General features: G+C 43.1%; 1 protein-coding gene and 1 non-coding gene across 3 annotated transcripts in view; both read right to left on the bottom strand.

Annotated features, from left to right (window-relative positions):
• Positions 1-12,176, bottom strand: part of LOC126457840 (tubulin alpha-1C chain) — a 106,418-nt gene that overhangs the window by 78,785 nt on the left and 15,457 nt on the right. The gene's annotated exons all lie outside the window — the stretch shown is intronic.
• Positions 8,115-8,189, bottom strand: Trnas-cga (transfer RNA serine (anticodon CGA)). The gene has a single exon. It is a non-coding gene; the product is annotated as a tRNA-Ser (tRNA).

Genomic DNA, 12,176 nt, shown 5'->3' with positions numbered 1-12,176 from the left:
TATCCGCATGGTACTGCATGTGTAGTAACACAAATAATGTTTGAGAAAGTGAAAGGTAATATCCTTTCCTACTCCGCGCGTTAAATAGGTGTGACAATGACTAAATGGTGTTAAGAGGCCACCATTCAGTAACATTCATTTTTACCCATTTTAATCATTAGTAGATGTAACTGACGACGAAGTGTTGTCTATGTTTCCGGTATGACGAGATGCAAGAGATAGTGAGTGCTTCATGTAGGTTTTGTCACTGAGAGTGGTAGTTTTCTTAAATATAACAGATTTCATGTATGTTTTGTCACAAGGAGTAATAGTTTCCTTAAATGTTTTGTCACAGAGAGTAATAGTTTTCTTAAATGTTTTGTCACAGAGAGTAATAGTTTTCTTAAATATTATTGAAATAAATCAGAATGATAATTGAAATTCTCTCTTAGCGTTATTTATTATCCTTCATCCATACCACTGAGATAATGACAATATTCTATGAATTTTCAATCCAGGCATTTCCTTTGTATGCATTACGCACTTCATGCGACTAACTGAATTCATAGTATCAGAAAAAGAAAGTCTTAGCGTCCCTAATGTGCACGTATTGTTCCATGGCCATTCACCGATGTTGCGTAATCCGTTGCTTCATTTTTAAATTAGAATACTATCTTTTCTAGCGGGTTTGATTACCCATATCTCAATTTATCGGGTCTAATTGAAAGAATTGGACACATAGCGGTAGAAATGGGAACCATGGAGCACTCTGTCCGCTTACATTAAAGGGTGATACTTCTTACGTGAAAATTAATCTGCTTAACAAACAAAGGGTAGACTTTGAAGATGTTGAACAAACTCTTTTGTTAGTGTAATTTTCTCATGGAGAAACACCAGCGACAACTTTAGCTGTTGAAGATCACTTACATAACTTATTTGTTGGGAAACCAAGGCCATGTAAGTAGTTTACTATAGAATCAATGAACAAAAAAATAATAATAATAATTAATCATATAGAATAGCTGGAAGTAGGATAATATTCCAGTTCTACACTTTGGCACATTCAACTGGTACAGGGTTTTTAACAGCAACACCCGAGGAGAAAAGAAAGCTGCGTTCCACCGGCACGCCAGGGTCGGCTCTGCAGGAGCGACAGCGCCCTCCCTCTCCCTGGCAGCCTCGCGTGCAGCCTCCTGTGTGCGCCATGTACACAACTGAAGACTACGCCCCGGGAACTGTGAAGCGCACAGTTCTATGCCAATATTTTTCATAAACTCGGGGGTGGCTACTGGCATCAAGCGTAAGAGTAACATGTTGTACAAGTACAAAGAACGAATTACAGCAAAAAGGCCTCATTATTTTCATTAAATGTTACGGAGCAAGTACGGGGTGTTGCAGTTCCACTGTGCCTGTACGAGAGCCACCAGTGACAGAGAGCCGCTCCGTTAAAGTGAGAGGAGGTGAATGTCTCCTCCTCGTACCCCGTCCATGGAAACATTGATTATGGCTTCTGGTCTGACTCTTGACCGACAAAGGCAATCGGATTCGTCCCTACTTTCAGGGAGTTCTGCACTGATTAATTAATAAAGTGAGGAGGAGAACGTCGGTTACGACACACAATGAATCAGGTTGTCATTAAAGTAATCACGTACCGTATTAAAACAAAGAACTCAAACATTGCGGAGAACAGCCTTCACATAAGTACAGATACAACCAATAATTCTCTTCAGACAACCGTAATCAAAACTGTGATACTGCAAAGGAAACAGGCATTATTGATAAATTAGTGTGCTATTATAGGTTATAGAGTGACAGACAATGTGCCGTAATTTTAAAACGGTGCTCGTCAAATGTTTTTCCTCTAGAGCCAATACTGACAATGCGGGTCGAGACCTCGAACGCATATGTACCGATCTTCTTACTAGTTGATAACCTACGACAAGGTTTCAGATTGCTGCCACTCTCAGCGACTTCAAAGATGTGACTAATTGCCTGACAAAATTGTGTTGCGTTGTCTGTGTAAGAGGATGGTAAACTGATTAATAACAGTAATTCTACTTATATTTCTGTGTATTCTATATGAGACACCATCACAAATGTTTACTAAATGTTTTATATGTCATTTTTCTTCTATTCATTGCGTTGTATTACACAGTCTTAATTTAATTTCATATTCCTTGCTACAAATATAAACCGCATTTGAAGATGACCGCCTGTATGAAGGACATCCTGTGCACCTGTCGAACGTAGTCTGTGTAATGTAAGTCCTCAAACTACCTACCATCTCGAATCGATTCCATGTGAGCACCACATCACTTTGATTCTGGTACACATGTCGAGTAACTTCCCTGGTTGACAAACCGTCTCCTCGTAGCGTGGTGATGCGCTCGCGATCATTGGTCGCGACTGTCCTTCGTGGCATGATGTATGGTCACTGTTGTTCCACGGATGTTTCTAATGCATCCCTACTGGTGCTTTACTTTCATCTAAATGTAATGATAATTGTGTGTACCCTTGTATTTATAAACAAAATTGTTGATATGTAGATATTAATGTGCGTTCTTGAACTAAAAATTTGCAGGGAGGTCCAACACTAAACAAAGTCAGCAGACTTTTATAAGTTTCACGGTGTATGCGCTGGGCGTCCGAGAAGTCCCCGTACCCCTCTTGATGTTATACAACTGAGGAAATAAAAAGTTATATTGAGATCCCTGCTTTGAAGTAGACAAAAAACTCTGTAGTCAGTATTGGTCTGTGTTGTTTCAGTCTATCAATGTTTCAATTGTAAAGCCATAGATGGCGACGACCGATTAGGAGCACTGGCGTGTGGGTGCACGAACGTCCCCATAGAAAGATAATGAATACGATTAGGGGTCATTTTAGCTGGGCCCCATCTCTTACAGCAATCCGCTTGCTTGACAGAACGGACTGAAATATCATGACTATACATATTGGACCATATTTTTTGAAGGGTTCACGAATGAATTCACCAGGACGTGTTCAAACATAGTTATTTCCCGAGCTCGATAACAAGGGAATCGTGGATCATGTGTTGTTACGGCAGGACGACACTTTGCTAATCAGGTGCATGAGTTCCTTGATGAACAGTTTCGAGGCCGCTGTATTGGGCGTGGTTCAGTAAAATCTCCAGCCTTTCACGAATCCTGGACATTACCACGCACGTCCAGCCAACTTACTATCGGTAATAATCAGTCCCACATGGCTCAACGTCAGTGGAAGACTAACAAGAATTCCGAAGTAGTGCTGAGGAAGCCTTTTGATGCATAACGCCTGAGATGCTCCGCAACAGGAGGACATGGAGACGCAAACGTTTTTGTGTAAAGCACGACGGAGAATTCACAAACGCGCTCGACGAGAGCATTTTATATATGAGTAATCCAATGTACAAAGTGTCCACCATTAAAGTTCTTGAACAGCGTATTATTTACGCAGGGGGAAAATTCAAGGGGGAAAAAAAGAAAAAAAAATTAAAGAAAATTTGACCAATAGATGACGCTGTAAGCGTCACAATATGCTTACCAACAGCCACGCGGCACACGGAAATTCCTCAGTTTGCGTCCGAAATGCCCAATATGACTGTCTCCATAAACGATAGCGCGCTACTGGTAAAGCTGTTATACAAGAACGGTCACTGTGCAAATAGCCCTGCAGACGTTCCGGACACTCAAGGATATGAGAAAAGGCATTAGTACAATGTCTGGTAAGGGTCTGGAGAAAAGAATACAAAATTCTAAAAAAAAACAGGTTTTTTTGAAGTGCAATGTGGCAGATGGAGGAATGCAGTTGATCCGACGTCTGTCGAAGATGTGGCCACAGCATTGCAGCAGGGGTCAAGAGGTGATGTACAAACATGTAGTGCACGGGGAATTGCCTGAACGTTAGACAGACCTGCGAGGACGACGCATAAAATCCTAAGAAACATTCTTCATTGGAGTCCATTCAAAATCATTCCTGTTCAGGAGTTTCTTCCTGGTGACGTGTTAACAAGACGAACGTTAGCCTGGAATTTCTTGCTCGCGTGGAAGTTGAAAGAAATGGTCATGCAACATTCTGTGCACAGACGAAGCCCGTTTCCATCTCGAAGGGCATGTCAATATGCTGAACTGCAGACTATGAGCACTGGAAAATACGCACACCGATCAACCACTTCATTCTGAAAAGGTGACTGTGTGGTGCGGGTTGACGGCATTCGAGGAGATGTGTCCTTCGCTTCTCATTATCTCTGTTGTCACTGGTAAACGCTGTGAGAGTCTTTTGCGCACCAATGTCATTCTAACGCTTCGACAGCGTCGATGTATGGGTAGGATCATTTTTATGCAATATGGCGCCCCTCCGCACATTACACAGGCAATGAAGTGGCTGCTGCATTCCGGAAATGTTAGAATTATCAACCGTCATGTCCCTACAGCCTAGCCATCCAGATCAGCTGATCTCAATCCGTGTGAGATCTGGCTGTGGAATTAACTGAAAGATGATGCATTCAATGCACCAATTACGAACGTAGTTGAACTGAAGGCACGTGACCTCTGAGACACTCCGATGTATTGTGGAACATGTTGTTTCTTCTACATCTACATCTACATAAATACTCCATAAGCCACCGTACGGTGCATGGCGCAGTGTTCCCTGTACCACTACCAGTCATTTCATTCCTGTTACAATTGCAAGTAGAGCGAGGGAAAAACGACTGTCTGTATGCCTCCGTATGAACCCTAATTTCTTGGGTCTTATCTTCGTGATCCTTACGTGCAGTGTATGTCAGTGGTAGTAAAGTCGTTCGGGAGTCAGCTTCAAATGCTGCTTCTCTAAATTTCCTCAATAGTGTTTCTCGAAAAGAACGTCGCCTTTCCTCCAGGTATTCCTATTTGAGTTCCCAAAGCATCTCCGTAACGTGTTGTTGGAACCTACCGGTAACAAATCTTGCAGCCCACCACTAATTTGTTTCCATATCTTCCTGCAATCCGACCTGCTACGGATCCCAAACACTGGATCAGTACTCAAGAATAGATCGCAATAGCGTCCTGCATGCGGTCTCCTTCACAGGTGAATCATTCTTTCCTAAAATTCTCCCAATAAATCGAAGCCGACGAGTCGCCTTCCTTACCACAGTTCTCACATGCTCGTTTCATTTCATGTCACTTTGAAACGTTACGCCCAGATATTTAAACGGCTTGACCGTGTCAAGCAGGGCACCAGTAATATCCGAACATTACAGGTTTGTTATTCCTACTCACCCGCATTAACTTACATTTTTCCACGTTTAGGGATAGCTGCAGTTCATCACACCAACCAGAAACTTCGTCTAAGTCGTCTTGTATCTTCCTACAGTCCCTCAACTTCGACACCTTACCGTACACTAAAGGATCATGAGCAGACAACAACAGATTGTTGCCCACATTGTCCGCGAATTCATTTATGTATATACGGAACGACAGCGGTCCTATCACACTTCCCTGGGGCACTTCTGACGATTCCCTTCTCTCTGATGAACACTCGTCGTCGAGGACAACATACTGGGTTCTATAACTTAAGAAGTCTTCGAGACACTCACATATCTGTGAACTTATTCCATATGCTCGTGCCTTCCTTAACAGCCTGCAATGGGGCACGGTATCAAACGCCTTCCGAAAATCTAGAAATATAGAATTTGTCTGTTGTCCTTCATCCATAGTTCTCAGTATATCATGTGAGAAAAGGGCAAGCTGAGTTTCGCAAGAGCGATGCTTTCTAAAACCATGCTGATTCGTGGACATAAGCTTTTCTGTCTCAATAAAGTTTATTATATTCGAACTGAGAATATGTTCAAGAATTCTGCAGCAAACCGAAGTTAGGGATATTGGTCTGCAATTTTGTGGGTTCCATCTTTTACTCTTCTTATATACTGGAGTCACCTGCTCTTTTGTACAGTCGCTTGGGAGTCTGTTCTGGGTGAGAGACTCACGACAAATGCAGGCTAGGTATGGAAAGAGCTAATGCCCTACAGTACTCTTTGATAAAACCGAATTGGAATTCCATCCGGACCTGGTGATTTATTTGCTTTCAAATCTTTCAGTTGTTTTTCTACGTCAGGGATGCTTGTCACTATGTTGTCCATACGGGAGTCTGTCCGACGGTCTTTATTTCAGCTTATGGTAGAAAACGATGGGCAGCATATTGAACATGTCTTGAGCCAGTCTCACAACAATTAAAAACTACTGTCATTTTGATTTTTAGGCGGTTTTTGGCCTCAGGATAGTTAAAATCCGATTTTCCCATCCGACCTTACGTGCTTCCCTTACTGACACTCACACTGTTGACTGCCGAACTAGTGGAGTCGTGCACATTGAATTGTACGGATGGTGTAATGTGCAAGTCAGACCATAGCCGTCTATTGCGATTCATCTGCCATTTTTAGCCGACCCCTTTTACGATAAGACGCTTACAGCGACATTTATCGATCAAATGTTTGTTACATTTCTTTTTGTTCCACGACTTTTCCACCTTCATCAATACTATCCTGTTCTACTATGACGTGTTTCTGAGCAGTGGTTCTCTTTCTGCAGCGTTTTGAAACTGGAGCTTTAATTATCGACACTCTGAACAATATGCTGCTTTTACACAGGAGTATGGGGCTTCTCGGATACACTGCATAGAACAGACATTGACGAGGACGACCGTACACATCATCGGAGTCGTATAACAGAAAGAGCAATTTATTTGACCAAATAACTTTGTTTCGCTGTTCCACGGGCTAAAAGCTGTCTTTCCGAGTCAATTTAATTTGTAACTGAGGTTGATCTTGGGCCATCAAAGACAAATGCAAGCGTCGTCAGCTGCCGAGACGTAACAGGAACAGAGTGTGATAAATGGTGTCCTCTGAAACACTGGAGCTTACCGCGTCATCGTATTACACTGTCTGAAACGCTTACGCTGTTTTTTACACAGGGCATAATGCTCTGACGTCCACCTCCTTGGGCAATAGCAACGAGTCAAATGACGTCTCATCGGAAGTCCACTGCCTCTTTCTCCTGGTAACTCGGCAGCTAATCTATCCCATTTGTATACGTTGTGGCGCCCAGAATCTTTCGAATATAGTTTCTGCAACAAGTTTCTAGCCCGAAAGGTTGCGATGCAAGACATGGTCGGTCCTATGGTTTATAATCCAAACCGGTTCACCTCGCCGCTTGCGCTCGGGCTGGGACTTGGTAACAAGAACTAACTTCCGCGCCGTGTGCTCGTCCTTCATGACAGAAACGAGTAGCGCGGGTTCATGAGGAAGCGGTCTCAAGTTGCCGCGGACGCGTAACGCGATAGCCGGGACGCCCTTCACGGCGCAGCATGCAGCAGCTGCAGCACCTGCCGGTCCCCAGCTCTGCCGGCTGCTCCGGCACCGGGCTAGCGCGAGATAAGCGCCGACACCCTACAACGATAACAGCGCATTGCCACGGGTGGTTTATTCGCTTGATTGTGGAAGAGTATAACAACGTCATATGCCTCTTATGGCGTATGGATTCAGAAGATCATCAATATATGTATAGCCCTCGGTTGTCCCCCCCCTGACAACACTCAGTGATCTTACATTACTCTACAGACAGCACAGATTTTCTGAATGAGAACATATTATTACATTTGCTGTCATCGAATGAAATAAAACTGGACGGCCTTACACTCCTAAGTGGTACACTGGATAACTACTGTTCAAGATACTTTTTGTTACTCCTTCATCTATGAAGTCTGACAATGTAGACGACCTCCACGATTATCACACTGCGTTTTGGCGCGTTCTTGGACTTTGAAGCAAGTACGCCAGTTTTGACGGATTCTCCTTGTTCATACATTTGGAAATGGCTTTAAAGTTGATGGTGCACAATAATGGAAACAAAGTAAAGGGTAATATTACTTCATCCAACAACAACCAGTGTCGTAACACGTTACCATTTTGAGATACAAATATGCTAGAAGTTTTTACAGATATTACGTCTGGTGTCGTGACAACGCACATTTCATGGATAAACTTCGTCTGCTGAACACAATAGCAGGAAAAAAAAACTAAAATTACTGCGAGGGACAAAGTCATTCAAGAGAACCTCAGATCTAACAGGAACACCAATGAAACTTTCTGGCAGATTAAAACTTGTGCCGGACCGAGATTCGAACTCGGGACCTTTGCCTTTCGCGGGCAAGTGCTCTACCAACTGAGCTACCCAGGCACGACTAACGCCTCGTCATCACAGCTTTACTTCTGCCAGTACCTCGCCCCTACCTTCCAAACTTTACAGAAGCTCTCCTGCGAACCCTGCAGAACTAGCACTCCTGAAAGAAAGGATATTGCGGAGACATGGCTTAGCCCCAGCCTGGGGGATGTTTCCAGAATGAGTTCGAGTCTCGGTCCGGCACACAGTTTTAATCTGCCAGGAAGTTTCATATCAGTGCACACTCCGCTGCAGAGTGAAAATCTCATTCAGGAACACCAATGCCCCGGAAGTGGCTTCTGAGTTTAAAAAGGCTCTACATGTCACAATGTCCCAGATGACAGTGATGTAGGAACTATTCACAAAACGTATATGTTATTACTGATATTGCCAACCTTACAGTCGACTTGTGAAGGCCAGAAAAGGCTTTAGTGCGGCAAGGAGTACGAGGGCTGGGCCACCGACAAACAGACACCCCCTCCCAGAGGACGATGTACCTATGAAGAGCGCCAGGCTTAGCCGAACTGTCTCCATCCAACTCTGCAGCTTAGAAGCCGTTATGTAATTCCCATATCTTGGTTTTCTGAGAGCTCAGCGCGTCACTCAGAGGACCATAAATGTTAAAGTCTAGGATATGAGCACGAGAATGGATCAACGCTGTGTCTCCAAACTTCGCGATGTAGTTGGTTCACTCAACTCAGAACTTGATCTTTCTTTATTTTGTAGGGGAAAAACATCAGTCAAACAGGTACATTGTTTTTCTTCTGAACTTGATTTCCAGATCGATTTCGGAAAATTAGATTCCCATTATCACTTATCTGTGATGCTCCAGGACGACCCTACACCACGACAAAAGCCGACGATAAAAACTCTCAAGACCCGCTCCTTTAGGATGGAATTAAAATATACGCAACGTCATTATTATCCGTAATTATACTGCTGAATTGCAGTTTGCAATAGTAACCTTAATGCAGCAGTCATTCATGACAAACCTCATAACCTGAAAAATATTATTGCAACTGAGTCCTGCTACGGATGCCAACGACACACGAGCAGTGTCTGTCTTATACTATGACTCCAGAGAAATTACGAAAGATTTTGGGAATTAGCCTTAGACAATAAAGCAGAAGCCACTTGTCTTAACCTGCACGTTACGATTTTTCCACTTTTACCTAATTGTAGTAATTTTACCTAATTGTAGTATTGAAAATAATTTCACTACAAGGAATCGAACAAATTACTACGCAGTCAACCAATACCTTGTCACCGCTAATCATCAATGTAGTGAATAGTGTAAATGGATCCCCGGCGGGGTCAGGGATTTTCTCTGCCTCGTGATGACTGGGTGTTGTGTGATGTCCTTAGGTTAGTTAGGTTTAAGTAGTTCTAAGTTGTAGGGGACTGACGACCGTAGATGTTAAGTCCCATAGTGCTCAGAGCCATTTGAACCATTTTGTAAATGGAATAATGTCTATTAGTATCATAACATTATTCCCATATCATTGGTTTTTCCAGCGATCCAAGCTGACACAATTAAGGAACCTTGAAGTGAAACACGTTGTGCAGATACCAGTCTCCAATTAACTGCTCAAGACGGACGAATAGTTACACACGATCACCCAGCATTTCTTTGAATCTTTCGTTTGCGAAGGACGATAGCAGAAATACTGAAGCTTCATTGACGACGAGTAACATTCATATTATCGCAACTAACTCGAACATTAACCTATGACAAGAGGGATCTACACCCGCGTGTATTATTCACGCACGTCTACCAACATATACCTCCAGGCAACGATCCGGGTGCATCGTTAGCGTCCGCCCATGCAGGGAGGGAACATAAGCTGCTTTTTCCACTGTGTAAGCTAAGTGGAAGTGGTTTCCTGTTATGTACTTTCAACAAATAGATGGCGTCTGAGATCTGGTGGTTCACCGCGTAAGAGAGTGATTAGTGCTTGTCCAGTGAGGCGTTTTATTTGTATCGCTGTCGATAGTCATGGAAACGAGAGGAGCGGCGATGATAAAATCCTGCGCTGGCACACGCTGACGGATCATCGTTTCGTTAACTGCCCACTAGGGTTCCGGTTAATTCAGATTTCTTCTGCTACCATCTTTGAATCACATTAACTCTGTTTAACGATCTCTGACATGGATGTGAGCACATAGTTGCCAAACAATCCTAGAAATTGTTGGCTTAAGCGCTTTCAAAATGTAAATGTCACAGCATAATATGAGGGATTATTCGTTGTGCAATATACAGGGTGGTCCATTGATCGTGACCGGGCCAAATATCTCACGAAATAAGAGTCAAACGGAAAAACTACAAAGTACGAAACTTGTCTAGCTTCAAGGGGGAAACCAGATGGCGCAGTGGTTGGCCCGCTAGATGGCGCTGCCATAGGTCAAACGGGTATAAACTGTGTGGTATTTTTTTTTTTTAGATAGGAACCCCCATTTTTATTACATATTCGTGTAGTACCTAAAGAAATATCAATGTTTTAGTTGGACTACTTTTTTCACTTTGTGATAGATGACGCTGTAATAGTCACAAACATATGGCTCACAATTTTAGAAGCACAGTTGGTAACAGGTAGGTATTTTAAATTAAAATACAGAACGTAGGTACGTTTGAACATTCTATTTCGGTTGTTCCAATGTGATATATGTACCTTTGTGAAGTTATCATTTCTGAGAACGCATGCTGTTACAGCGTGATTACCTGTAAATATCACATTGATGCAATAAATGCTCAAAATGATGTCCGTCAACCTCAATGCATTTGGAAATACGTGTAATGACATTCCTCTCAACAGCGAGTAGTTCGCCTTCCGTAATGTTCGCACATGCATTGACAATGCGCTGACGCATGTTGTCAGGCGTTGTCGGTGGATCACGATAGCAAATATCCTTCAACTTTCCCCACAGAAAGAAACCCGGGGACGTCAGATCCGGTGAACGTGCGGACCATGGTATGGTGCTTCGACGACCAATACACCTGTCACGAAATATGCTATTCAATGACGCTTCAACTGCACGCGACCTATGTGCCACACATCCATCATGTTGGAAGTACATCGCCATTCTCTCATGCATTGAAACATCTTGTAGTAACATCGGTAGATCATTACGTCGGAAATCAGCATACATAGCACCATTTAAATTGCCATCGATAAAATGGGGACCAATTATCCTTCCTCCCATGATGCCGCACCATACATTAACCCGCCAAGGTCGCAGCCATCGTGGATTTTCCGTTGCCCAATAGTGCATATTACGCCGGTTTACGTTACCGCTGTTGTGAAAGACGCGTCGTCGCTAAATAGAACGCGTGCAAAAAAATCTGTCATCGTCCCGTAATTTATCTTGTGCCCAGTGACAGAACTGTACACTACGTTCAAAGTCGTCGCCATGCATTTACTGGTGCACAGAAATATGGTACGAGTGCAATCGGTGTTGATGTGGCTTTCTCAACACCGACGTTTTTGAGATTCCCGATTCTCGTGCAATTTATCTGCTACTGATGTGCGGATTAGCCGCGACAGCAGCTAAAACACCTACTTGGGCATCATCATTTGTTGTAGGTCGTGGTTGACGTTTCACATGTGACTGAACGCTTCCTGTTTCCTTAAATAACGTAACTATCCGGCGAACGGTCCGGACACTTGGATGATGTCGTCCAGGATACCGAGCAGCATACATAGCACATGCCCGTTGGGCATTTTGATCACAATAGCCATACATCGACACGATATCGACCTTTTCCGCAATTGGTAAATGGTCCATTTTAACACGGGTAATGTATCACGAAGCAAGTACCTTCCGCACTGGCGTAATGTTACGTGATACCACGTACTTATACGTTTGTGACTATTAAAGCGCCATCTATTACAAAGCGAAAAAAGTAGTCCAACTAAAACATTCATATTTCTTTACGTACTACACGAATATGTAATAAAAATGGGCGTTCGTATTTAAAAAAACGCAGTTGATATCCGTTTGACTTAT

This window comes from Schistocerca serialis, chromosome 2, assembly GCF_023864345.2.
Source record: "Schistocerca serialis cubense isolate TAMUIC-IGC-003099 chromosome 2, iqSchSeri2.2, whole genome shotgun sequence".
In the NCBI taxonomy this organism is placed as follows: domain Eukaryota; kingdom Metazoa; phylum Arthropoda; class Insecta; order Orthoptera; family Acrididae; genus Schistocerca; species Schistocerca serialis.
The sequence above is the reverse complement of the archived record's forward strand: the minus strand, read 5'-3'. Positions and strand labels throughout refer to the sequence as shown.